At 40.5% G+C, this 24,275-nt stretch overlaps 1 long non-coding RNA gene across 2 annotated transcripts; it reads right to left on the reverse strand.

The window, feature by feature from the left end:
- Window positions 1-3,179: 3,179 nt before the first annotated feature.
- Window positions 3,180-6,267, reverse strand: LOC135087352 (uncharacterized). 2 transcript variants are annotated; one of them, XR_010260760.1, is made up of 3 exons: window positions 5,645-6,267; window positions 5,266-5,383; window positions 3,180-4,312 (listed from the first exon to the last, which is right to left on the reverse strand). It is a non-coding gene; the product is annotated as an uncharacterized LOC135087352 (long non-coding RNA). The 2 variants fall into 2 exon arrangements; XR_010260761.1 differs by having other exon boundaries at window positions 3,180-3,833; window positions 4,210-4,312; window positions 5,266-6,267.
- Window positions 6,268-24,275: the final 18,008 nt, after the last annotated feature.

The raw sequence follows: 24,275 nt of genomic DNA on the forward strand, positions 1-24,275 counted from the left end.
TACACGAGCGCAGCCTTTTTGTATTGTTTAATATACGAATAATTTAAGAACTAAAAAGAAAGACCACGGCATCACTTTTAATTTTAATACAATTAAACAAACCATGATGCCACTGCCTTGTTTTTTCTTTAGCAACGTAAGATCATGTCATATAAAATAATACTGTAAAGTTTCATCTAAATCAGTTCAGTAGTTTTTGCTTGAAAAGAGTAACAAACATCCACACAAACTTTCGCGATTATAATATTAGTAGGATGCATGCAGTACAAAATTTCAGTGTCCTAGATAGGCTAGATAATTATGATAGGTATTTACAGGTATGCGCTACTATCAACGCTGGGTTATTATAGTTCCGATTTTTTCCACTTCACATTTCGTCCATGCCATGGACGAAATAACAAAAATGATAATCCCATGAACTCCATGGTATTATCATTTCTGTTATAATCTTATTAATTAAAAGTTCTGTAAACTTTTACGAAAACAACATCGTTGGTAATGAGTCAGAAGGAATAAAAAAGGGAAACGTAAAAATGTGAACACCAAAACACAAGAAAAAGAAATAATTGCAAATAATTTAAATAAGTTGGTATTAGTTTGTACTTATTACTATCATATGATACCTTTATAATACTGTGTACCTGTTTTGTCTAATAGTTGATGAAAGTAAGTAATTAAGAATTACTCATTGTTTTATTCCTAAAACCAACATCTACCAGCTGACAGAGGTAAAACCTAGCATATACTGAATTCAAATGGTAAAAGCTCGAAAAAGTCGTCGTATTTTCAGAAATACTTACATTTACCAACTCATGTCGGTAAATCCTAAGACTTACACTTAAATCTTAAGATTAACCGTAGTTCGAGCTTTTACAGTAACATATACAATATTTAGTTTAAGACACAAGATAGTATACACTCATAGTGTAGAAACAAATCAAACTATGTTTTTAATAATGAAAGTTAAACAAATACATAATTAACCTTTTAACTTTTACAGTTTAGACAGTAATTATAAAATTACATTTATCAGTTCTTAAGTTAATTATTTTGCTCAATAGGCAATGGGACAATTTTTGTAATAGGTCGAGAATACAAACCAGTTTTAGTTTTTACAACAACAGCTCGAATATGATTATCTTTACCTTTATATAATTCAACTACACGACCCAATGGCCAAGACATTGGTGGCTGATTATCATCCTTTAATAAAACAATAGTATTTAACATTAAATCTGGGTTTTCTTTGTACCATTTATACCTCATTTGTAATGTATTTAAATAGTCAGTCTTCCAACGCTTCCAGAAGGTTTGCCGTAGCTTACATATTTGTTGATATACATCCAATCTATTATCAGGAAATTCTGCAAAATCACCCTCCGGAAACGAAGTCAGACTGCTCCCAATTAAAAAATGAGCTGGCGTGAGACACTGCTCATCACCATCCAAGTCTCTCAATGGAGTTATTGGTCGACTGTTTACAATAGCTTCAATTTGAGTTAAGAGAGTATACAAATGTTCATAACAAAGTACAGTGTGTCCTAACACTCTCTTTAAATGATGCTTTACAAGTTTTACAGAGCTTTCCCATAACCCGCCCCAATGAGCTGAATGAGGAATTATAAACCGCCATTCAATACCTTCTGAAATTACATAATTTGAAACTTGTTCAAAATCGTTCTTAAACATGTTGAATAACTCATGAAGCTCATTTTTTGCCCCATGAAAAGTAGTACCATTATCACTGAATATTTTAGCACATTTACCTCGTCTAGAAATGAATCTACGCAATGCATTTAGAAATTCCTTAGTAGTGAGATTCGACACTAGTTCGATATGAATAGCTTTAGTACTCAAGCACACAAAAAGGCAAATATAACCTTTAGTTATAATAGGTTTCCTTATACGAGCAACTTTGACAGACAGCGGTCCAGCAAAATCTATGCCTGTGAACAGAAAGGGTCGAGAAGGAGTAATACGACATTTGGGTAGGTCAGCCATTATTTGTGAAGCAGTTTCTGCCTTAAACCTGTAACAACGTACACACTTGTGTATGAAATGACGCACAGAATTTCGAGCGTTTAGCGGCCACACAAATCTTCGTAAACTGGACAAAGTCGTCTGCGTTCCAGCATGCAACAACCTCTCATGCTCATACCTAATCAACAAGTCAGTGACATGACAACGTGCTGGCAGTAGCAATGGAAATTTTTGATCAACAGGGATATCAGCATAACGTAAGCGACCACCCACGCGCAACATTCCTTCGCTATCTGAAAATATGTTTAAAAACTTCGAAGAATTAGAACCAGAACTAAGTTCCGAGGAAACATTACCATTAGCATTTTTTTTGAAAATGAGCATGCTGCACGCATTTGATGATACAACTTGATGCTTGATTAAGCTCCTTACTTGTGAGAAATTCAGTGATTTTAGATTTAGCATTTTTCATATTGTTAATAAATCGACGTACACAAGCCATGACTCCAACCAATCGACTCCAAGACGAACATCTGTCGAATAATTCAAGAAAATCGTTTCTAGTCTCCTCAAAGGCAGGCAGTGCTACACCTGGCATGTCATTACAAGTGTCAACACCCACTGAGTCATCCCGAGAAAACACTTGAGGCGAATGAAGCCAAGGTGAGTCACTTTGAAAAAGCCAGTTAGGTCCATCAAACCATAATTTGCAATTGGAAAGATCCTGTGGTTCCAAACCACGCGAAGCCATGCCAGCAGGGTTCTCCGAAGACCCTACATGAAACCAATTGTCTTTAGGAGACAAATTCTGTATTTGGCCAACTCTATTCGATACAAAAACATCTCGTCTAGCGGGATCACTCTGTATCCAACACAGGGCAATCATGGAGTCAGTCCAATAGAATGAGTTCCCAGAACCAATATTTAAAGTTTTGGAAACAGTGCTCATAAGCTTAGCAAGCAACAGTGCAGCGCAAAGTTCCAACTTAGGCAGAGTGACAGGTTTGAGAGGAGCAACTCTTGTCTTCGCACACACCAAGCGGACTGTAGTTTTTTCAGGACAACTGCAGCGGATGTACACGACGCAGCCATACGCCTTCGCGGAGCCATCTGCGAAGCCATGAAGCTCAACCCTCTCTGCGTCAGTATTAACCATGAGACGAGGCACTGAAATGACATTCAAGCATTTAAGATTGGCACAAAAAAAATTCCATTTAGATAAAATAGCGTCAGGCACCTCAGAATCCCAGTCAACGTTTGCCTTCCAGATATCTTGCATTATCAACTTAGCATAGACTGTAACTGGAGCAATAAAACCCAAGGGATCATAGACCTTAGCAATATCAGACAAAATATTTCTTTTAGTATGACTAGTGGAAGTATATTTAGGTACCTCGACCTGAAATTTATCTGAGTTTGGCTCCCACTTCAAACCTAGCGTTTTAATACAAGAACCTTCCTTATTGTCAAAGGAAACATGACATTTTTCAAGTTTTTCAGGAGGAAATTGCGACATTAACATTGAGCTATTAGAGTACCATTTGTGCAATTCAAACCTTCCTTTAGCTAACAACTCTTGCAACTCATTTATGGTATTTAATGCAGAAGAAAGATCATTCTCGCCATGCAAAATGTCATCAACGAAGGTACTTTGAAGTAATGCCTTAGAAGCAGATGGAAAATTATCACCTTCATCCTCAACCAATTTCACCAATGTCCGTGTAGCAAGGTAACTGGCTGATGCTGTTCCATATGTAACAGTATCCAGCTGAAGACACTGTATATCATGCGATGGATCATCTCTCCACAGGATGCGCTGAAGTGCTTGATACTGAGGTTTCACTCGAATTTGCCTGTACATTTTAGTTATATCAGACACAAAAACATAAACATAGGTACGAAATCTCAGAAGTATGGTAAACATGTCAGGTTGAACAACAGGACCCACAAGAAGTACATCATTTAAGCTCAAGCCCGTAGAAGTGGGTTGAGAACCATTGAATACAATCCTAAGCTTGGTAGTAGAGGAACTTTCCTTCAAGACAGCATGATGAGGCATGTAATATTCAATTTCATCACTTTTGTGTGGATTTATATGAACAAAGTGAGCATGGCCAAGTTTAAGAAATTCCTCAATAAATGCTTTATAGGCCTTAAAAAAGTCAGAATTATTTTGGAATTTTTTCTCCAATGACATAAGACAACGAAAAGCAACATTGTAAGAATTACCTAGTTTTGGTAGAAGTTCTTTGTTTATTGGCAAATCGACATGATACCTTCCTTCTTCATCCCTGGACACAGAATCAAGGTAGCTCTGTTCGCACCTTTTCTCCTGAAATGACAACATATTATCATTAGGCATTTCTTCTAATTGCCAAAATTTTTTAATGTCGTTATGTAGGACAGACAAATGACATTGGCTTTTTAAACCCGAAACATGTTGACCTACCACAGACAATTCACCACAAAATACCCAACCAAATTCAGTATTTATTAATGTGGGCATATTTGGACCTAGATCGATCTTGCCTTCTCGAAGACATTTTGCAAAACATGAAACACCAAGAATCATATCAATGTCCTTAGACATATTGAAATTAGGGTCAGCTAAATGCAAATGCATGAGAGACGGCAGTGCCTCTTTAGACACATTGACCATTGGTAAAGGATCAGTAATAAAATCTAACACACCGAATTCTGAACAATATTTAAAATCAGAACAGTTAGAATAAACTGATAGTGCAACTTTATGCTTTATTTTACAAGTATGACCTCCCACCCCGGCCACAGTTTGACTAGCATCTTCAAAATTAACACAGTACAATTTATTAGCAAACGCAGAACTAATATAATTCTTTTGGCTACCTATGTCCAAAAGCACAGTGCAGTCATATCGCTTACCATCACTGTCACACACATTCACTAATGCAGTGGGCAGAAGGGACACTTGACATACAGAGGTACTATTTTGTGTAACTATTGAAGATGTCATTACAACATTACTCGGGGAATTGATGTGAGAATCATTTGAAGTAGAGCTACGGGCAGAAGTCTCATTACATGTCTGCGAATCAAGATGTAATAAGTGATGATGCTTTTGTAAACACTTTTTACAGAGAATATTGGATGTGCAATTGCTAGTACAATGTTTATCTGATAAACAAACAACACACAAATTAGTTTTGTTAACAAATGTCTGTCTGTCATTGGGACTCAATTTAATGAATTTAAAACACTTGTAAGTTGAGTGATTTTTGTTGCAATACAAACAAGAAAATAACTTACCATTTGCACTTCTGCCGCTGCCAACAGTCACATGACTAGTGCTCTTTGCCGGAGGCACGACCTTTGTAGTGCTCACTGCTTCATCACGGCATAGCATATCTAATGCTTGGCAGCGCTGCTGTATAAAGTTAAGAAATTGTTGCAAACTAGGGAAATCACTGGAATCTCTATGCAATTCAAAGTCACGCAAAGAACTGTAATCAATTTTTGTTGACAAAATATGTATGAGAATAATATCTTGCAAGTTTGAAATATTCAGTGATAATAGTGAGTTATAATACTGCATAAAATCATTTGTTAATTGCCTTAGTGTATAAGATTTACCATTGACTTTATGTAAAGACAAAATGTGTTGCAAATGATAATTAGCTATAAGAACCTTATTGTCATATCTTGATGTAATCGCAGACCATGCCTTCACGTAGTTTTCGTTCGTACATTCCAAAGTCGTAACCAAAGAGGCAGCTTCGCCGACCAAACACGACTTCAAGTAATAGAACTTCTGCACGGGACTTAAATCTTCATTTCCGTGTACCATAGTGACGTATAAATCCTTGAACGACAGCCAGTCTCCATAACTTCCACTGAACTTGGGCAACGATATCTTGGGAAGATTCGGTTTATGCTGGTGCTCTTGCGTCGATCCGGAGTCACTCGCCGATGAGTTACAATGATGCTTCAGCGCCTCACGACGTTCACGAATGTCAGTTAGTATTCTTTGACACCTTGACTCGATTTTCGATCCCTCAGCGGTCTCTGAAGTATCCATCGATTCCAAATTGAGATTGACGTCCTCCAATCTCGTAAAAAGACTGCTAATTCGTTCGGCGGCAACATCCAACATGGCGGTGGATTTTACGGTAGAAATGTCCCCCAGCTCATTTTCCACAAGTGATATGCGGCCTTTGATGTATCTTCTCACATTTATCAATTTTTGCTTGTCTTGATGAGCAAAATCACTGCTGGTATCCTCGCCGGTTAGGGGCATTTTGAAAGCACGCAATATGTGGTATGCAATGCGTTAACGTCACCCCGGGCCGGCAGCACACAACACGAAAAAAAAACTGCTTCAAGTACAGATTCTCAGTACAGACTCCTGCATCCGGCTCGAAGGACCATGAACAGAGTGATGCGGCAGGTACAAAAGACACTTAACTTCAGTGATATTCTATTTATTGAGAAGATAATTTACAACCATGTGCACACACTTGAATGGTAGGAAAAAGAGACCATAGAGAGGGGCCATAGAGCATACAACGCTTCTGGGTTGCCAGATATCGTTATTACATTTTTACCAGTTATTTCATCTCGTAAAGTTCTTAAGGCATAGCATGCTGAGCTTATGCTAGATTCTAATGCTTCTATTTCCTTCTTCCAATTTAAATCTCTATCAATATGTATACCCAAAAACTTAACTGTTTCCACTGAATTAATTCCTAAGTTATTTACTAATGGCTCTAAAGAATCTTTATCTCTAGCATTAGTCCTGAATAGCAAAGCAAAAGTTTTGTTTTTATTTAACACAAGATTATTTTTAGCAAACCAATATTCAAATTCATGAAAGGTATTTTGTATTTTAATATTAAGTTCTTGTACATTATTCGCAGAAACTACAGCATTAGTATCATCTGCATAGATAGTTAATTTAACATCTGGCTGATTTGCTTTCATGTAATCAGCCAGGTCATTCAAAAATACTACAAACAAAATAGGTCCCAATATTGAGCCCTGCGGAACCCCTCTTTTTATTGTTCTTAATTCCGATTTGTATGTAGTTTCCTCATTATTAACTGTGTTTAATTTCAACAAATTGCTTGCGATTTGATAGATAAGATTGAAATAGTTTTAAGTTTTTATCTCTAATTCCGTAGTGTTCTAATTTTTGTAGCAAAATTTCATGATCTATTGTATCGAAGGCGGAGCTTAGGTCCAAGAACAATCCTCCTACTTTCATATTACTATTTAATTTAGCAACTACATCATCAATTAAGTTATTTATAGCATCTATAGTTCCTACACACGTCTGATATCCAAACTGCCTATCACTCAGTATGCCATTTTGTCGCAGATGTACCAACAGTCTTGAAATTATTAGCTTTTCATAGATTTTTGACAAAATAGGTAACAAAGAGATAGGCCTATAATTTTTACAATTCAGTTTACTTCCTTTTTTATGTATCGGAAGAACTCTTGCTAACTTAAGTTCATTAGGAAACAAATTTTGATCGACACAACTATTAAAGAAGAGTGCCAGAGGTCCCGCTAAAATATCAATATGATCTTTTATAACTCGTATCGTAACTTCATCAAACCCAAAGGAACTTTTATTTTTCATTTGTTGAACAATTTTCGTAATCTCATTCTTGTTAGTCTTATAAAAATTCATATTAGCTTCAACCTCTTTCACACTCTGTTTCAATATAAAGATTGCTGAAGAAGGATCATTTTTACTAAGTTGTGAATTTGCCTTATCAAACTGGTTAGAAAAAATATTAGCTATCTCCTGTGGATCACTTAAAATATTCTCGTTTATTTTTAGTAGTGTATTATTTTTTCTAGTTGTCTGACCTTTTCTAGTTTTATTTACAATTTTCCAAATTTCTTTATTACAGTTAGAGGCCAGGATAATTTCTCTTTGTGCAGCTAGTTGTCTTGCTTTTCTGAGTACTTTTTTATATATTTGTAAATAGATTTTTTTATATTTGCAAGCAAATTCTCCGTTACTTGTTTTAATATTCAGAACTAAAAACCTTTTCATTTTACTAGATACTCTTAAACCCTGTGTTAACCACTGTAGCCTATTACCTCTTTTATTTTTTACTTTTCTTGTTATTTTTTTATAGCTTGTTTCGAAAGTATGATTAAATGTTTTCAGAAAAGAATTTACGTCTAGTCTGGTCCAATCTACGTTATTAACCTGCCTTTCAAAGACTGCTGCACTCTGTTCGTTATAGGTTCTACACGTAATTCTAATAGCATCATCGCAGTTTTTAGCCATATTTTGGTTTTCCAATTTCAAGGTGCAGTAAAACCCTGCGTGACCATCTGCTAGGCCATTATGTACAACACTAGTTGTTATTTCAGTACCATGCATGTTAGTTATAATATTATCAATGCATGATTCTGTGTTGTTACGTACATAGGTCACCGAATCAATCAAATACTTAAAATTATAACATTTCAGAAGTTTCAAAAAATCTTTTTTTTGCCTATCATCGTTCAATAAGTTTACATTGAAGTCACCACATAAAATACAGTTTTTATTGAAGAAATGTTCCAAGAATCTTTCTAAGCGCTCTAAAAATAAATCGAAGTTATTTCTTACTGGATTTCGATAACAACAACAAACATAAACATTAGACTCTGTATCCCTTACGCCACAAATTTCAAAAGCTTCCGATTTATAGAGCTTCTTACAGAAATAATTATCTTCATATTTTACTTCATTCAGCCCTAGTATCATCGAACCTCCTCGTTTTTTATTGGTTCGGAAATTATTAGACACTGTTTTATAGCCTTCTAAGTTAAAAAAAGGAGCTGAAGATTCATTTAGAAAGTGTTCGCAAAAACATACATAGTCCAATTTGGATTCTGCTGAATGAATATACATTTCTAATTCGGGGTTTTTGTTAGTTACACCACACACATTGTTAACGGTAGAACCTCTGTAGTAGAATTTCTAAACAAAGTAACCATTGTCTATTGTTATTAGAGTAAGATGGACTGGGGCGTGAGCGAGACAAAGATAACAATTGTCCGTTGCTTTGATTGTGTGAGCTCATGCCTCAGTCGCCGTTTGAACACGCTATTACTGTCACGTTTGGATCGAGCCCTGTGTTTCATTTTGCTGACCTGCCCTTCGACGTTAATCAACCCCGCGTCCTGTCTTCTACAAAGTGGTCCTTCGAGCATCGGATCGTCGAAGAATATGTCGTCATACACTCGCAGCAAATCCAGAAACATCGGGCCCGATAATAAAGTACCACGGGGAAACTCTACGCGCCGTCAACAAAGATTGCCGTCGTGTGAGGAAGAACGACGCATGGAAGAGGAACGACATCAACGAGAAGTATCGGCGCCCAGTACGATGAATCTGTCACATCCTGCTACAGATTCGGGCATCGCAGAATCACGCTTCAACGTACAGTCGCCTTCCAGTTCCAGTCAACACGGCAACCCGGAGGCTATAGTTCCTGAGATCCCGTTAGAAGGAGGGACGGTGCACGATCACACAATACGTCGTGCACCCGAAACCTGCAGTACGCCGACAGAAAATAGCACGCGCCCGAAAAATAGCACGCGCACTGACAAAACCACGTGCTCCGAATACACCACGTGCACCGGAAACACCACGTGCATCGAAAACACCACGTGCACAGAAAATACCACACGCTCCGTCACGCCCCGGACCCTCCGCCGCGCGGCCACCGCAGCGTCCGCAGCCCACAGTGTGTCGTCCCGGTCGAGTCACGCTCAACGAGAAGCAGCGCGTCGCCGCATCGAGTACGAAGCGGAGCTTGAGTTGTTTAAATCGAAACAACGCCTAGCTCAAATGAAAAAGGCGATGCAGCTAGCCGAGTTAGAAGCTGATGAAGAACTCGAGGATGAACCACCCGAACGAAACCGTGAGTCGCTTGTTGGGGAGTGGGTTGAGAAATCGCCCTTCAACGTTGCAGAAGAGACACTTTATCGCCCTCGCATGGAGTTTCCGCGACGACAAGCAGCGATACACGTGCCTGCGGCGGAAGAGCGTCGCGATACGTCGAGGGAGCGCCGTTTGCCGATCGAAGACTTGGCCGCTGCACTTCATTCAATTGCGAAGCCGCGTCCTACACCGCGCGCCTTCTACGAGCTGCCAAACTTTTACGGGGACCCTGCGGATTGGCTCTTCTTTAAAAGAAGATACGAGGAGTCATCGGCCACGTACGAGTTCAAGCCGTCGGAAAACTTGGCAAGAATTCAAATGGCGGTGCAAGGCAAAGCTAAGGAGCTCATTGAAGATTTGCTCCGCACTAGCACAAACCCGAACGAGTTAATACAAGTGCTAGATCGAACATATGGAAACCCGCATACGTTACTTCAATGTGCAATGGCGAAAATCAGAAGCTTGCCCCACGTCGCTGATAACGATAGTGTAGCACTACGAAACTTTAGTGCCGCAGTCCGTTCATGTGTGTCTACATTGAAGAACATAAAGGCGGACGGATACTTGAACAACCCTTAGTTAGTGCAGGAGTTATTAGACAAGCTCACGCCCGCACAACGCACGGAATACATCAAGTTTGCCCGGCGAGTTTCATCGGAAGTGAACATCGACTCGCGAGTGTCACCGACCTTAACTGTGCTAGTGGAGTTCCTAGAAGAGCTGGCCAATACAGCTGCGTTTTTGGTGTCTACTGACATGGGTGGAGCACCTTCAAAGCCGAATCTACCCAAGTCTACGTACCAAAGTAGACAGCCAGCAAATACGTCGACTGCACGTCAACCGAACCGAGTAGTACACAAAGTGATGGAAGTCACTGAAAAAGAACCGGAAGTAGTGTGCGAGTTGTGTGAAGGACAACATCGGTTGCCAAGCTGCAGTGAATTTGTGAAAATGGAACCTGATAAGAAGTGGGACTTAGTTAAGAAACATAAACTTTGTTTCAAGTGCCTGGTGAGGAAACATAATCGCCTGTCGTGCCGAGCGAAAAAGTGCGGCAAGTGCGATTATAATCACCATCAGTTGTTACACGTGACGAAGAAACCGACAACTGACGAGCCCGACGAGTCGCCACCAACCGAAAAAGTAACGAATTTAGGCGAGAAACGAATGAAAAGTTATACCGGTAACAGTGAAAAATGGTGATATCGAGCAACAAACGTACGCACTACTAGACGATGGCGCCACGGTGTCATTAATCGACAGCTCAATGGCGGTCAACATAGACGGACCGAAGTCACCGCTGCACATCGTTAGTGCTGGTGGCCATTCGGTCATTGACCGGGGGTCGAGAAGTGTCAGAGTGGAGCTACGTGGGCCTAACAACAAAAGCCACATGCTTACTATGCGCACGATCAACGCAATCAAATTGCCGCCACAGACCATACCGGAGGAAGTGATAAGTCGATGCAAGCATCTACGGAGTCTGGGCTGCACCGCGATGAAGAGCGCTGAGCCTCTGTTGTTGATCGGACAGGACAACTGGGAGCTTATCGTTGGAGGCGATGTCAGAAGAGGAAAATCCGGACAGCCGGTGGCATCCCTCACTGAATTAGGGTGGGTGTTACACGGTCCAATTGGAAAAATGGGAAACATCGAATCCGTCAACCACGTTTCCGACTTAAACGAATTGGTGGAACAGAAATTCGAATTGGATTCAATTGGAATCACAGAAGTGAAGCGCAATAATCTTGAGGACGTCAAGACTACAACAATCCTTAAGAATACTGCGAAGTTCACCGAAAAAGGATGGTCGCAAGATAAGTCCATCTGGTTTAGTGGGCCGGCATTCCTGCGCAAAGAGGGATGGCCTATGGAAGCTGCTGCTGAATGCACTCCTGACGCAAACATCGAGCTTCGAGCGACGCCAGTTTGCGTGACAGCGGAAGCCCTGGAGCCGACGATAGATGTCACGAGGTTTTCTTCGTGGACACGCGCCGTACGTACTACTGCGCGTGTACTAGCGTCGCTGCGCCGACCGAAGACGAACACCTGCTCTATCACAGGAGAATTGATCGATGAAGCGGAGACCTACTTGATAAAACAGTCGCAAAAGACGGCATTTTCATTGGACCTGAAAAAGATCAAGATAGGCGAGCCATTACCTTCGCAGAGCTGCCTGAAGAATTTGGACCCAATGCTCGATGAAGACGAACTGCTACGCGTAAGGGGAAGGCTGGGGACCGCTGATATTCCCTACGAAGAACGCCACCCCATCATTCTGGACGGCCGAGATCGAACTACCGAGCTACTGGTACAGCATTACCACTGCCGAAGCCTTCACGCTAATAACGAGACTGTGGTAAATTTGCTCCGTGAAAAGTTCTGGATCATCAAGCTGCGGCCGACAGTAAAACGAGTGGCGCAGAACTGCCAACTTTGCCGTGTGCGGAAAGCACGCCCAACACCGCCCAAGATGAGAGACCTTCCACCAGCAAGGATGATGCATCACAGGCGGGCCTTCACTCAGTGCGGCATCGATTATTTCGGACCCATGGAGGTTACCATCGGGAGAAGGCGAGAGAAACGCTGGGGTGTGGTCCTGACATGCTTAACCACGCAGGCCATTCACTTGGAGAGCGCCGTATCACTCAGCGCTGACTCAGCAGTCATAGGTTTATCACTGCGAAGGTTTATCGCTCGTCGAGGTAAACCAGAGATGATATATAGGGACCGAAGAACGAACTTCATAAACGCCGACCGTGAACTGAAAACCGCGTTTAAAAAGGAACAACAACTAGAAGAAGAGGCAACCACAAAGGGGATCCAGCGGAGCTTCACCTCGCCGGCATCACCACACATGAGCACGGTGGCTAAAATAATATTTGCCTACGTAGCAACTACGCTGGAAGTGGACGGAAACAGTGCCACCGCTTCAGCCAGGCGACGTCGTGATCGTCGTAGACGGTGCTCTACCCCGCAACGTGTGGCTGCGCGGGATAATGGAAAAGGTGTACCCTGGCGCGGACGGGCAGGTTCGAGTTGCGGACGTGCGGACTTCCCATGGAGTGCTACGGCGACCAGCTACAACGATCGCGGTTCTACCTACGTAAAATATATAATGTTTCGGACTTAAGCCCTCAACCAGGGGGTGGAATGTTAACGGTAGAACCTCTGTAGTAGAATTTCTAAACAAAGTAACCATTGTCTATTGTTATTAGAGTAAGATGGACTGGGGCGTGAGCGAGACAAAGATAACAATTGTCCGTTGCTTTGATTGTGTGAGCTCATGCCTCAGTCGCCGTTTGAACACGCTATTACTGTCACGTTTGGATCGAGCCCTGTGTTTCATTTGCTGACCTGCCCTTCGACGTTAATCAACCCCGCGTCCTGTCTTCTACACACATTTTGATAAAAAATATTCATTTCGATAGATTTACTATTTTTACGGTCGAAAAAACGAGATATGAGTTTCAGAGTCTAAGTAAGTTGTAGATTGTAGAAGTTGGACTACCAACTTGACAAGATGAATTATGCTTTACATACTGAATAAGTTTGTCAATGTCGTTCATTATAACTCGCATACCACGTTTATTTATTTTACCCGAGTACCTTGAGAACATCTCATAAGAGCAGCTTATGTTTTTATTTGAATCTAGCAAATAACAATACTGATGAATATCATTATCTTTGTTAAACAGCTCATTAAAACTCTCAATCCTCTTATTAAAGATATCAGACTCAAAACTATACTTAAAGCTAGGTACACATATAATAACATTCGTATGTTCATCATCATCATCATCATCATTTCAGCCACAGGACGTCCACTGCTGAACATAGGCCTCCCCCAATGCTTTCCATGTTGATCGATTGGTAGCGGCCTGCGTCCAGCGCTTCCCTGCTACCTTTACGATGTCGTCGGTCCACCTTGTAGGTGGACGTCCCACGCTGCGTTTTCCGGTACGCGGCCTCCATTCCAGAACCTTTCTGCCCCATCGGCCGTCAGTTCTGCGTACTATGTGCCCTGCCCATTGCCACTTCAGCTTGCTAATACGTCGGTTGCTAATTCGTATGTTGCACAGCCAAAATTCTTTGCCTCAAAATGTTTACCATTTCCTTATAATTTTTTGTCATATTAAAATCATTATTTCCTATCATAATTATACAGTAGTCATTAAGTGTGAAATGTTCAAGCTTTTCTTGTAGTCCCTCCGAAAGTTGTTCTATACCACCCCCCGGCGTGCGGTAATGACAGCAAGTTGACTTTTCCACAAAATGGTTTGTCACTAAGGACGAAACGCTGCGCTGTTCAATACTACTGATTAGACAAACTTTTGGAGCCTCTCTATGTTTCATCTTTGCGGCGTTGTCTGCAGATGTGCTCTCATAAGTCACAACTTTAGGTGTCAGAATGGGTTCATTTCTTGAAGGCGCCATCTCTTTAGATGTCTTTTTCTTAGAATTATTCAGTTGGTTTCTTTTTGATTCCTTCCTTTTGCCTTGGTGTACCAGTGGAGTGGACATATATGGATAATGGTCTTTACTTTTATTGATATCGCCAACAGTAACAGTTTTCAATAATTTTATGACTCTATCTTTTTCCTGATTTTTCTTCTGCAGATCTAGATTCATAGAATTTAGATTCTCAATCTCATTATTTGCGATATCCAATTCATTCTTTAATCTCTTTATTTCCGTTTGAAGTTCGTGAATGTACAGGTTTTCACAGGTATTTCCATCAGGTAAGCTGTTGTAACTTTTTGTTTGAGGAGGCGTCTCATTCATAGATAGGAAGGATCCAGTAAGATCAGGCAGAGAAATTTGATTTTTGTTTCTACGCAAGGTAACAAAATTACTATCATCTTGTGGTATTTCCAATCTTGTTTCCACTTCCAATGATCCGAAAGAATTTTCGGTCGGAATATTTATTTGTACCTGTTCTTCATGTGGAGTCTCTTTATTAAATCTACAATCATCACATTTACATTTCTTCCTATTTTCAGATGACATAAGGTAGAATAACTTTTCTCCTATGCTAGTGCAGTCCAGATGGTAGCTCAGATGACATTCTAAACATGTGATGAAATCTCGCTTTAGTATTTCCTTCTTACATTTATTGCAATTCAAAGCCATTGTAAAAGTTCAACAAAACACCAAAACTATTTATTTATTATAAATAGACTTCTAACGCCATCTAGCGACGTGTGAAAAAGACTATAGTTCACTAATCGTTCGCTGAAGCGCGCTGCACCCGCGGAGGTCAAAGTTCACTTTGTTGTTTGTTTGTGAACACTAAAATCAGTTATGTGATTTTAAAAATCCCGCACTGTTCACTGGTGTTTTATGTGTTTATAGAGTATTCTTCCAGCACTTGTTGATTTGTAGTCAGTATTATTAACTATTGTCTATTGTTTCTATAGTTTTTAAACATTTATTTTTGACATTTTGTTTTGAGCTTTTTGTTTATTTCTTCTGAACGTACACAGCCACAAACACTCTCACACACTAATTATACACTATAAAGTTTGTATTTATAACTGTTCTCGAACTATTTTACCATTTTGTATTTATTAGATATTTTTTATTACGGAGCTGATGTTTACTTGTCTGCGCCCTCTAGCGGAGGTACATAATAATACGTGACGGATGTAAATAGACTAAAACTATTAGAATTGCTTAAATAGACTTCCTGAATTCCTTGTCGGTTTACCTTGTAGGTACTCGTTTAGTAGAATTCGGGCGGTGAGCTTAAAATAAGATTTCATCTTAGGAAAGGAAGGAATATAAAAAAAACAGAGGATATATGGGGCATATCAACAGACATAATAAAACCCATCATTCCTCTTATAGCTCCCCATTTAGCTCATATATTTAATGAATGTATTAACGAAGGTCAGTTCCGCACCCTGATGAAACATAGTAAAATCATACCATTATTTAAAGCAGGAGACAAAAGTGACCCATCCAACTTTAGACCTATATCGATACTACCTGCGCTCAGTAAAATATTCGAAAAAATTATTTTCAATCAACTACTGTCTCATTTTAACTTAAATAAACTGTTTCATGAAAAACAATATGGGTTCACAAAAGGGAAAAGTACGACCGATGCAGGGGTTGCTCTTATCAAACACATTTTCGATGCTTGGCAGGAGAAAAAAGATGCTATTGGTGTATTTTGTGACTTATCGAAGGCGTTTGACTGTGTTGATCATCAAACTCTGTTATTTAAGCTAGAGCATTATGGCATATCAGGCAAGGCCTTAAGCCTATTACACTCTTACCTCTCAGACAGATTACAAAAAGTAAATATTCACGGAACTAACTCTTCAGGCGCCCCTCTAAAAATGGGAGTGCCCCAAGGCTCAATACTGGGACCTGTTAGATCTATATCAAAATAATTTATTATAAACACTAGCGCCATCCAATGTAGGCTGTATATTTATGTGTACCTGGCTCCTGTCTTGTCTATGCTATTTAAAAATAAAAGTTAGTCTGTGGAAAACCGTCTCCCGTGTTTCAATAGGTTATGGGCCCAGCGCAATAATTTACGGAAATAAATTAGTATATTGTGCAGAAAGTAAAAATGTCGACGTCGGGTTATCTAGTAAATGTGCCGAAACTCAAAGGAAGAGAAAATTACGACGATTGGGCGTTCGCTACAAGTAATTTTTTGCTACTCGAGGGTATCGACATAGAAAACCTACGGTCGGTTAGTGAAGCTGAGATGAAGAAAGCCAAAGCAAAACTCGTGATGACCATCGACTCTTCGTTATATGCGCATATCAAGAGTGAGACTACAGTGGAAGGCGTATGGAACAAGTTGAAAAAACTATTTGATGACAACGGGTATCAGCGAAAAATCAGTTTGCTTCGAACGTTGATCTCAATTCGCCTTGAAAACTGCGATTCCATGACAACCTACGTATCTCAAATGGTCGAGACGGCGCAAAAACTGAAAGGAACGGGTTTTGAGATCACGGATGAATGGATCGGATCATTACTTTTGGCTGGACTCCCAGATAAGTTTTCACCAATGATAATGGCGGTAGAACATTCAGGCATCGCCATTAACGCTGACGTCATAAAGACAAAATTACTTGACATGGGTGACGAGGTTGGCACTACTGGAACAGACTCTGCATTTTGGTCGACGAAACAGCGGTCGAAAAGTGGCAACACTAACCGCGGCTTCAAACCATCACAAGTGTCAATGTCAACGTCAAATGACATAACATCTAACAGTAAACAAATAAGATGCTATAATTGCAAGAAAATTGGTCATTATAAAAACAAATGCCCCGAATTGAGAGTTAAGAAAGTTGTGAATGCTTTTAGTGCTGCGTTTTTCAACGGGAATTTTAGCACAGAAGACTGGTACGTTGATTCGGGCGCAAGTGCACACATGACGCCAAATCAAGAATGTTTACTGCGAACGAGACCTATGCATGAAAACAAAGAAATAGTAGTTGCAAATCAAACAACTATGCCTGTAGTTAGTGTTGGGGAAACACAGATAACGACAAATGTGAATGGTTCTCAGTATGATGTGACTGTGAAAAATGTGTTGTACATACCGAAACTCACAACAAACTTGCTGTCTGTAAGCCAATTGATAAAAAATGGCAACAGAGTAGACTTCAAAACGGATGTTTGCCTGATATATAATCAAGTAAATGAACTTGTTGGCGTTGCAAACATGACAAATGGTGTGTACAAGCTGCAAACAGTGAAATCAGAGAGTTTACTGTCGGGGATGACTATGTGGCATAGAAGACTAGGACACATAAACAGTAAGTCCTTAGAAAAAATGAAAGATGGTGCTGTTGAAGGAATTTCATATGTGAAAAAGGCAGAAATCAACAGATCGAACTGCATAGTGTGCTGTGAAGGCAAACAGACAAGATTACCGTTTCCACAAAGCAGTCATAGAAGTGAAAAAGTCCTAGAATTGGTGCATGCTGATGTATGTGGCCCGATGGAAACTAAATCCATTGGATTATCAAGATACTTCTTGCTTTTCGTGGATGACTACAGCAGGATGTCGTTTGTTTATTTTATGAAGAACAAAAGTGAAGTGTTTTCACACTTTAAAGAGTTCAAGCTCATGGTTGAGACACAGACAAATTCCAAAATCAAGACCTTAAGGACAGATAACGGCACAGAGTTTTGCTCTAATGAAATGAAGAATCTCCTGAAACAATGTGGAATCATTAATCAGCGTACAAACCCGTATAGTCCTGAACAAAATGGAATGTGTGAAAGATTCAATCGAACAATAGTAGAAAGAGCTAGATGTCTTCTGTATGATGGCAAGATGGAGAAGAAGTTCTGGGCAGAAGCAGTTCACACAGCGGTGTATTTGAAGAACAGAACATTAGCTTCAGGATTGAACCAGAAAACTCCATATGAACTCTGGACTGGCCGAAAGCCAAATCTTAGTCACATACGGATCTTCGGAAGCACAGTGATGACTCATGTCCCAAAAGAAAAACGGTTAAAGTGGGACAAGAAGGCTGAAAAACTTTACCTTGTGGGATATGCAGATAACGTCAAGGGTTACCGACTATACAACCCTGCCACTAACAAGGTAATCACAAGCCGGGATGTTACTATCATGGAGCCAAGTGCTGATCCAGAAATATCACAAGTTGTTTTGAGTGAAGGTGAGACATCTGGTGATACAGAGAAGCACCAAGATTCTGACAACTGTTCCGATTCAGAGGAATCTGTAGATACAGTGATAGGAAATGAAGACAGTACCTATGTAGAAGAAGAAAGTGCAACCAGTTCTTCAGATGATGACCCTGGCAGCTTACCCATTAGAGAGTTGAAGAGTATTACTCAGTCAGCTCAGCCTGAAAAGGCAGTAAGAGAAAGAAAAAAACCTGACAGATACGGTTATAGCAGTATGTGTGTTGAAGCAGATGTCAATTTGTGTGAAGACCAGATAACATACGAAGAAGCTTTGAATGGACCGGAGTCAGTAGAATGGTGTAAAGCTATGCAGGAGGAGCTTCAATCTTTTGAAGACATTCAAGCATGGGAAGTCGTAGACAGGAGTGAAGCTGATAGAGTAGTGCAGTGTAAGTGGGTTTTTAAGAAAAAGCTTGAAAGTGATGATAGAGTGCGGTATCGGGCGAGACTGGTCGCGAAAGGTTTCTCACAAAAAGAAGGTGTGGACTACACAGAGACATATTCCCCAGTGGTTCGTTACTCTACTTTAAGGCTTTTAATTGGTATGAGTGTAAAACTTAATTTCACAATTGCTCACTTTGATGTAACTACAGCATTCTTAAATGGCTACCTGAACGAAAATGTATACATGCAAGCTCCACCAAATTTAGAATGTAAAGAAAATTGTGTTCTGAAATTAAAACGTGCGATTTATGGTCTGAAACAATCAGCCAGAGCGTGGAATATGAGAGTAAATGATTGTTTATTAAAGTTAAACTTTACTAAGTCACAACTAGAACCATGTTTGTATTTTAAAAAATGTAAAAAGGAGCAAATCATAATAGCTATTTTTGTTGATGATTTTTTTAATATTTTATAACAGTAGTAATTTGTTTAATGAATTAAAGACTGAATTGATGTCAAAGTTTAAAATTAAAGATTTGGGACAATTAAAGCAATGTTTAGGTATGAGGGTAAAAACATATGAAAATGGTAATATTTCCTTAGACCAAGAGAAATTTGTAGATCATATTTTGAGTAAGTTTAATATGACAAACTGTAATGTTGCTGACACTCCTATTGAGAATAATTTAAAGTTAGAAAAAAATGTAGATATTTGTAAAGAATACCCATACCAGCAACTAATAGGAAGTTTAATGTATTTAAGTGTTTTAACTCGACCAGACATTTCATATAGTGTAAACTATTTGAGTCAGTTTAATAACTGTTACTCACCTACTCATTGGAAACATGCAAAACGAATATTAAGATATTTATGTAAGACTAAATCTTATGGGCTAATGTTTAGCAAAGATGATTGTAACTTGGAAGGTTATGTTGATGCAGATTGGGCCTCAGATTCTTTAGATAGGAGGTCGTATACAGGTTTTTACTTTAAGTTTTCTGGATCAGTTATCACATATGAATGTAAGAAACAAAGAACTATTGCTTTGTCAAGTACTGAGGCCGAGTATATGGCGGTAACGGAGGCATGCAAAGAGGCAATTTATTTAAAAAACTTATTATGTGAAATTGATGTGAACTTTTGTGATTATACAATAACTTTATATAATGATAATCAGGGGGCTCGGAAGTTAACTGAGAATCCATTGTACCATAAAAGAACTAAGCATATAGATGTGCGTCACCATTTTGTTAGAGAAGCCGTTGCCAACAAACATGTAAAGATAGTTTATCTACCAACGTCTGAAATGCCTGCCGACCTACTGACAAAGGGATTAGGTAATGTAAAACATAGCTATTTTGTAAAGAAGCTAGGTATTCAAAGTATAGTATAATGGCTGTCATACTTTAGTATAGTACTTTGATGTAATACTCTATGTAATATAGTTTACCCAATGTTTAGATTATTTTGATAAGTGTAGGTGTTAGATCTATATCAAAATAATTTATTATAAACACTAGCGCCATCCAATGTAGGCTGTATATTTATGTGTACCTGGCTCCTGTCTTGTCTATGCTATTTAAAAATAAAAGTTAGTCTGTGGAAAACCGTCTCCCGTGTTTCAATAGGACCATTGCTCTTTCTGATTTATATAAATGATCTACCTTTTTATTCAAAGGACCTTTGTGAGATAGTATTATTTGCTGATGACCCTTCTTTAATTTTTAAAACTAACAGGCGTCAGGAAATATTTGACGACGTGAATAATGCTCTTTCCAAAGTATTAGACTGGTTTACAACTAATAATTTGCTATTAAACGCAAAAAAAACTAAATGTTTAAAATTCACTATGCCTAATGTCAAACAAATTAACACAAATATTACAGTAAATAATGAACGTATTGAACTGATAAACTCTACTATTTTTCTAGGTATTACTCTAGACTGTAAATTACAATGGGGCCCCCATATTGCTGCCTTGGCGGGAAGACTTAGTTCAGCTGCCTTTGCGGTGAGAAAGATCAGAAACTTGACTGATGTTGAAACAGCAAGGCTTGTATATTTTAGTTATTTTCATAGTATTATGTCTTATGGTCTTTTACTGTGGGGCTCAGCAGCAGACATAGAATCAATTTTCATTTTACAGAAAAGAGCTGTTCGGGCAATATACGGTCTTAAACCACGTGACTCGCTTAGAGAAGTTTTTAAAGAAATCAATATATTGACTGTGGCTTCGCAATATATATTTGATAACATTATATATGTCCGTAAACATCTACATTTATTTACTAAGAAAAGCGACGTCCACACATTTAACACGAGACATAAGAATAAACTTGCTGTTCCATCTTTTAGGTTGCATAAAATTGGTAATTCATTCTTGGGGAAATGCATTACCATATTTAACAAAATACCACACAACCTTGTCGAATTACCAATAAACAAATTTAAGATACATATAAAAAATACCCTTATGTCCAAAGGGTACTACAAGGTTCGAGACTATATTGATGACAAGGATGCGTGGTCAGTTCAGTCTGCACATATTTGATGTACTCGAATTTGGTTATTCTTAGCGTTAGATAATTCCCGGCAATTAGTGGTGACTGAGTTTGTTCCGGCGTTTCTTCTCAGCACTTGCCATATGGGGCATTTCACGCGAAGCGGACAGCGAAAATCAAGTCAGGTTTTGGATTTTGTTCATATTTGGATTAAATGTACTGCTATATGACCTGAATGGATGTGCATCATTATAATTTTTTTATGACGCTTAGTTTATTTTTTATGAGCGTTCAAAAAATTGGTAAAATTTTAGGAACAGATTTTTCAGAAGCTATTACTGCTATTATTACATTTGATTAAAAATAAAGTAACTATTGGACTTTGAAGAATAAATAACTGTGTTTCTTACTATTTACTACAAATTTGAAATTTCTTTTTTGTTCACATAGAAAACCGGAAGTAAAGTTTTAAAATTGAATTTTACAAAACTTCGGGATTTTTAAAATTTTAAATTTTTATTTTAAAATATACCTAGTAGTCTATAAATAATGTGTGTAAAGTTGTAGAATGGAGTCTGTATTGGTTTTTGATTTAGACGCAGTAAAGTGCGAGCGCGCCGCAATGAGCGTCATACTGGCTATCGACATTTGGCTACTGTATAAAAATTATTTGTTCGAAAATAACTGAAACGTTAATATTGTTGCATGCATACTCTTACACAATTATAATTTTGACTTGGCGAACTTCGTACCGTCTAACAGACAATGATTGTTGGCATTGAGAAGGTGCGTATTACGTCGCGGACTACCCACATCTTATTAAATAATACACTAAAAACATTATTCTTTTTTTATAGGTAGTTGGCTAGCTACCTCTATATCAAATTTCATCAAAATCTGCCCAGCCGTTGTTGACTTATAAATCGTTTAACTAACACGACTTTGTTTTATGTATAAAACAAAGAACGGCTGAACAGATTTTAATGAAATTTGGTATGGAGATAGCTGGCACCCTTTTTTTTTTTTTTTTACGGGGAAAAAATGCGTTGAATCGCATACCTACCCTGCGGGGACAGGGTAGGTTATGTGGGGCTCACCACGTCAGAAGGACGAGGCATACCCACTAAAAAGACCCCGGTGCTCCGTCACTCGCCATAAGTGGGAGGAGACTGTGGGTTTCCGGACAAAGCCTTCTCTACCACAGCCCCTCCCGGCGATTGCCCGCCTACATGGCGGGCCCTACAAGCCCCCCAGGACGGGGGGCGACAGGAACAGCTGGAAGCACACAGCTGTTCCCGTCCGACGGTGGTGGTGACCTGTGCAATGCAGGCGGGGGCGCCCCCACGCCCCCGGCCCGCTGGCCATCACCGAGGAGAGGAAACTGGAGGCGATCATATTGTCGCCTCCTCTGACCCCTCCGCCGTCGCCGGAGCGAGGGCGCGTTTGGATCATCCTCGCGCTCTCGCTCCGCGACCTCCTTCTGAGACATCACGTCTTCACAGAAGGAGGCCATCGCCATCCAGGCCTCGTTGCTGTCCAGCATAGTTTTGACTATACTGGGCAGCACAAGGTCCCGGCCCACCGCCGCGATAAGGGTATTGCGCTGCGGAGCCCACGCCGGACATACCGCAAGGGTATGCGGCGTGTCCTCCGCACCGCCGCGACATGCGTGGCAGGACGGCGTCTCTTCCCTTCCAATGCGGTACAGATATGAGCCAAAGCATCCGTGCCCGGTCAACATCTGTACCAAATGAAAGAAAAGGTACCCATGCGGGCGCTCGAGCCACCTTTCTATGGTCGGCGCCAGCGCATCCAAGGTTCGGCGGCCCGACTCGGCAACGGCGAGGTGGTCTGCCCACTGCTGGACCACAGTTTCGCGAGCCTCGCGCCGAACCGCCTCCCTCTCCTCGAAGGCGGGGCGTTCCCCCCGCTCTTTCTGGGCCGCCATCCATCTGTAAACGGCGGCCTGGACATGCGCTTCCAGCTCCCAGGGAGGGGTCCCTGCCAAGGCGCATGCTGCGTCGAAGCCGACGGTGCGATACGCCCTGGCAACCTTCTGGGCGATGGCCCGTTGAGGTCTCCGGAGGTGGGCCGCGTTCCCCCTCCTGTCGAGGGTATCAGCCCATATGGGAGCCCCGTATAGGGCCATACTTTTAAGAATGCCGGCATAGAGTTGCCGGCATTTCGCCCTAGGACCCCCCAGATTTGGGAGCAGCCACGAGAAGGCGTCGGCTGCCTTTCTTAGGCGCGGCGACAGGTTGGCGAAATGTGCGCCAAACTGCCACCGGCTATCAATGATTAGGCCCAGATATTTGAACTGGGCCTTGACATCGATCCTAACACCTGCCACCATGATATGGGCATCAGGAGGGATCTTCTTACGGGGCCCGTGGAAATAGATGGCCTCCGTTTTATGGAGAGCTACCCCGAGCCCCAGACGCCCAATTCTGTTGGCGACCGTTGTGCCACCTGTAGCGGCCAGGCAGGCCGCCTCGTCATAATTCCTCCCCCGGGCAGTTACAAGGGTATCGTCTGCATAGCAGATGATGTCCAATGCCCGGAGGGAGGGTAGCAGGACCCAGTCATATCCGATGTTCCACAAGAGCGGACCAAGAACGGACCCCTGTGGAACACCGGACCTGACGCCATGCCTTCGAAGTTGGCCGGCTCTGTCCACGAACAGTATTTCTCGGTCCGACAGGTAGTCGGCCAACAGACTCTCTAGATAAGGAGGCACCTCGTGGTATCGAAGCGCCTCCAATATGGTGGTGTGGGGAATGGT

The sequence above is a fragment of the Ostrinia nubilalis genome, assembly GCF_963855985.1.
Source record: "Ostrinia nubilalis chromosome W unlocalized genomic scaffold, ilOstNubi1.1 SUPER_W_unloc_1, whole genome shotgun sequence".
In the NCBI taxonomy this organism is placed as follows: domain Eukaryota; kingdom Metazoa; phylum Arthropoda; class Insecta; order Lepidoptera; family Crambidae; genus Ostrinia; species Ostrinia nubilalis.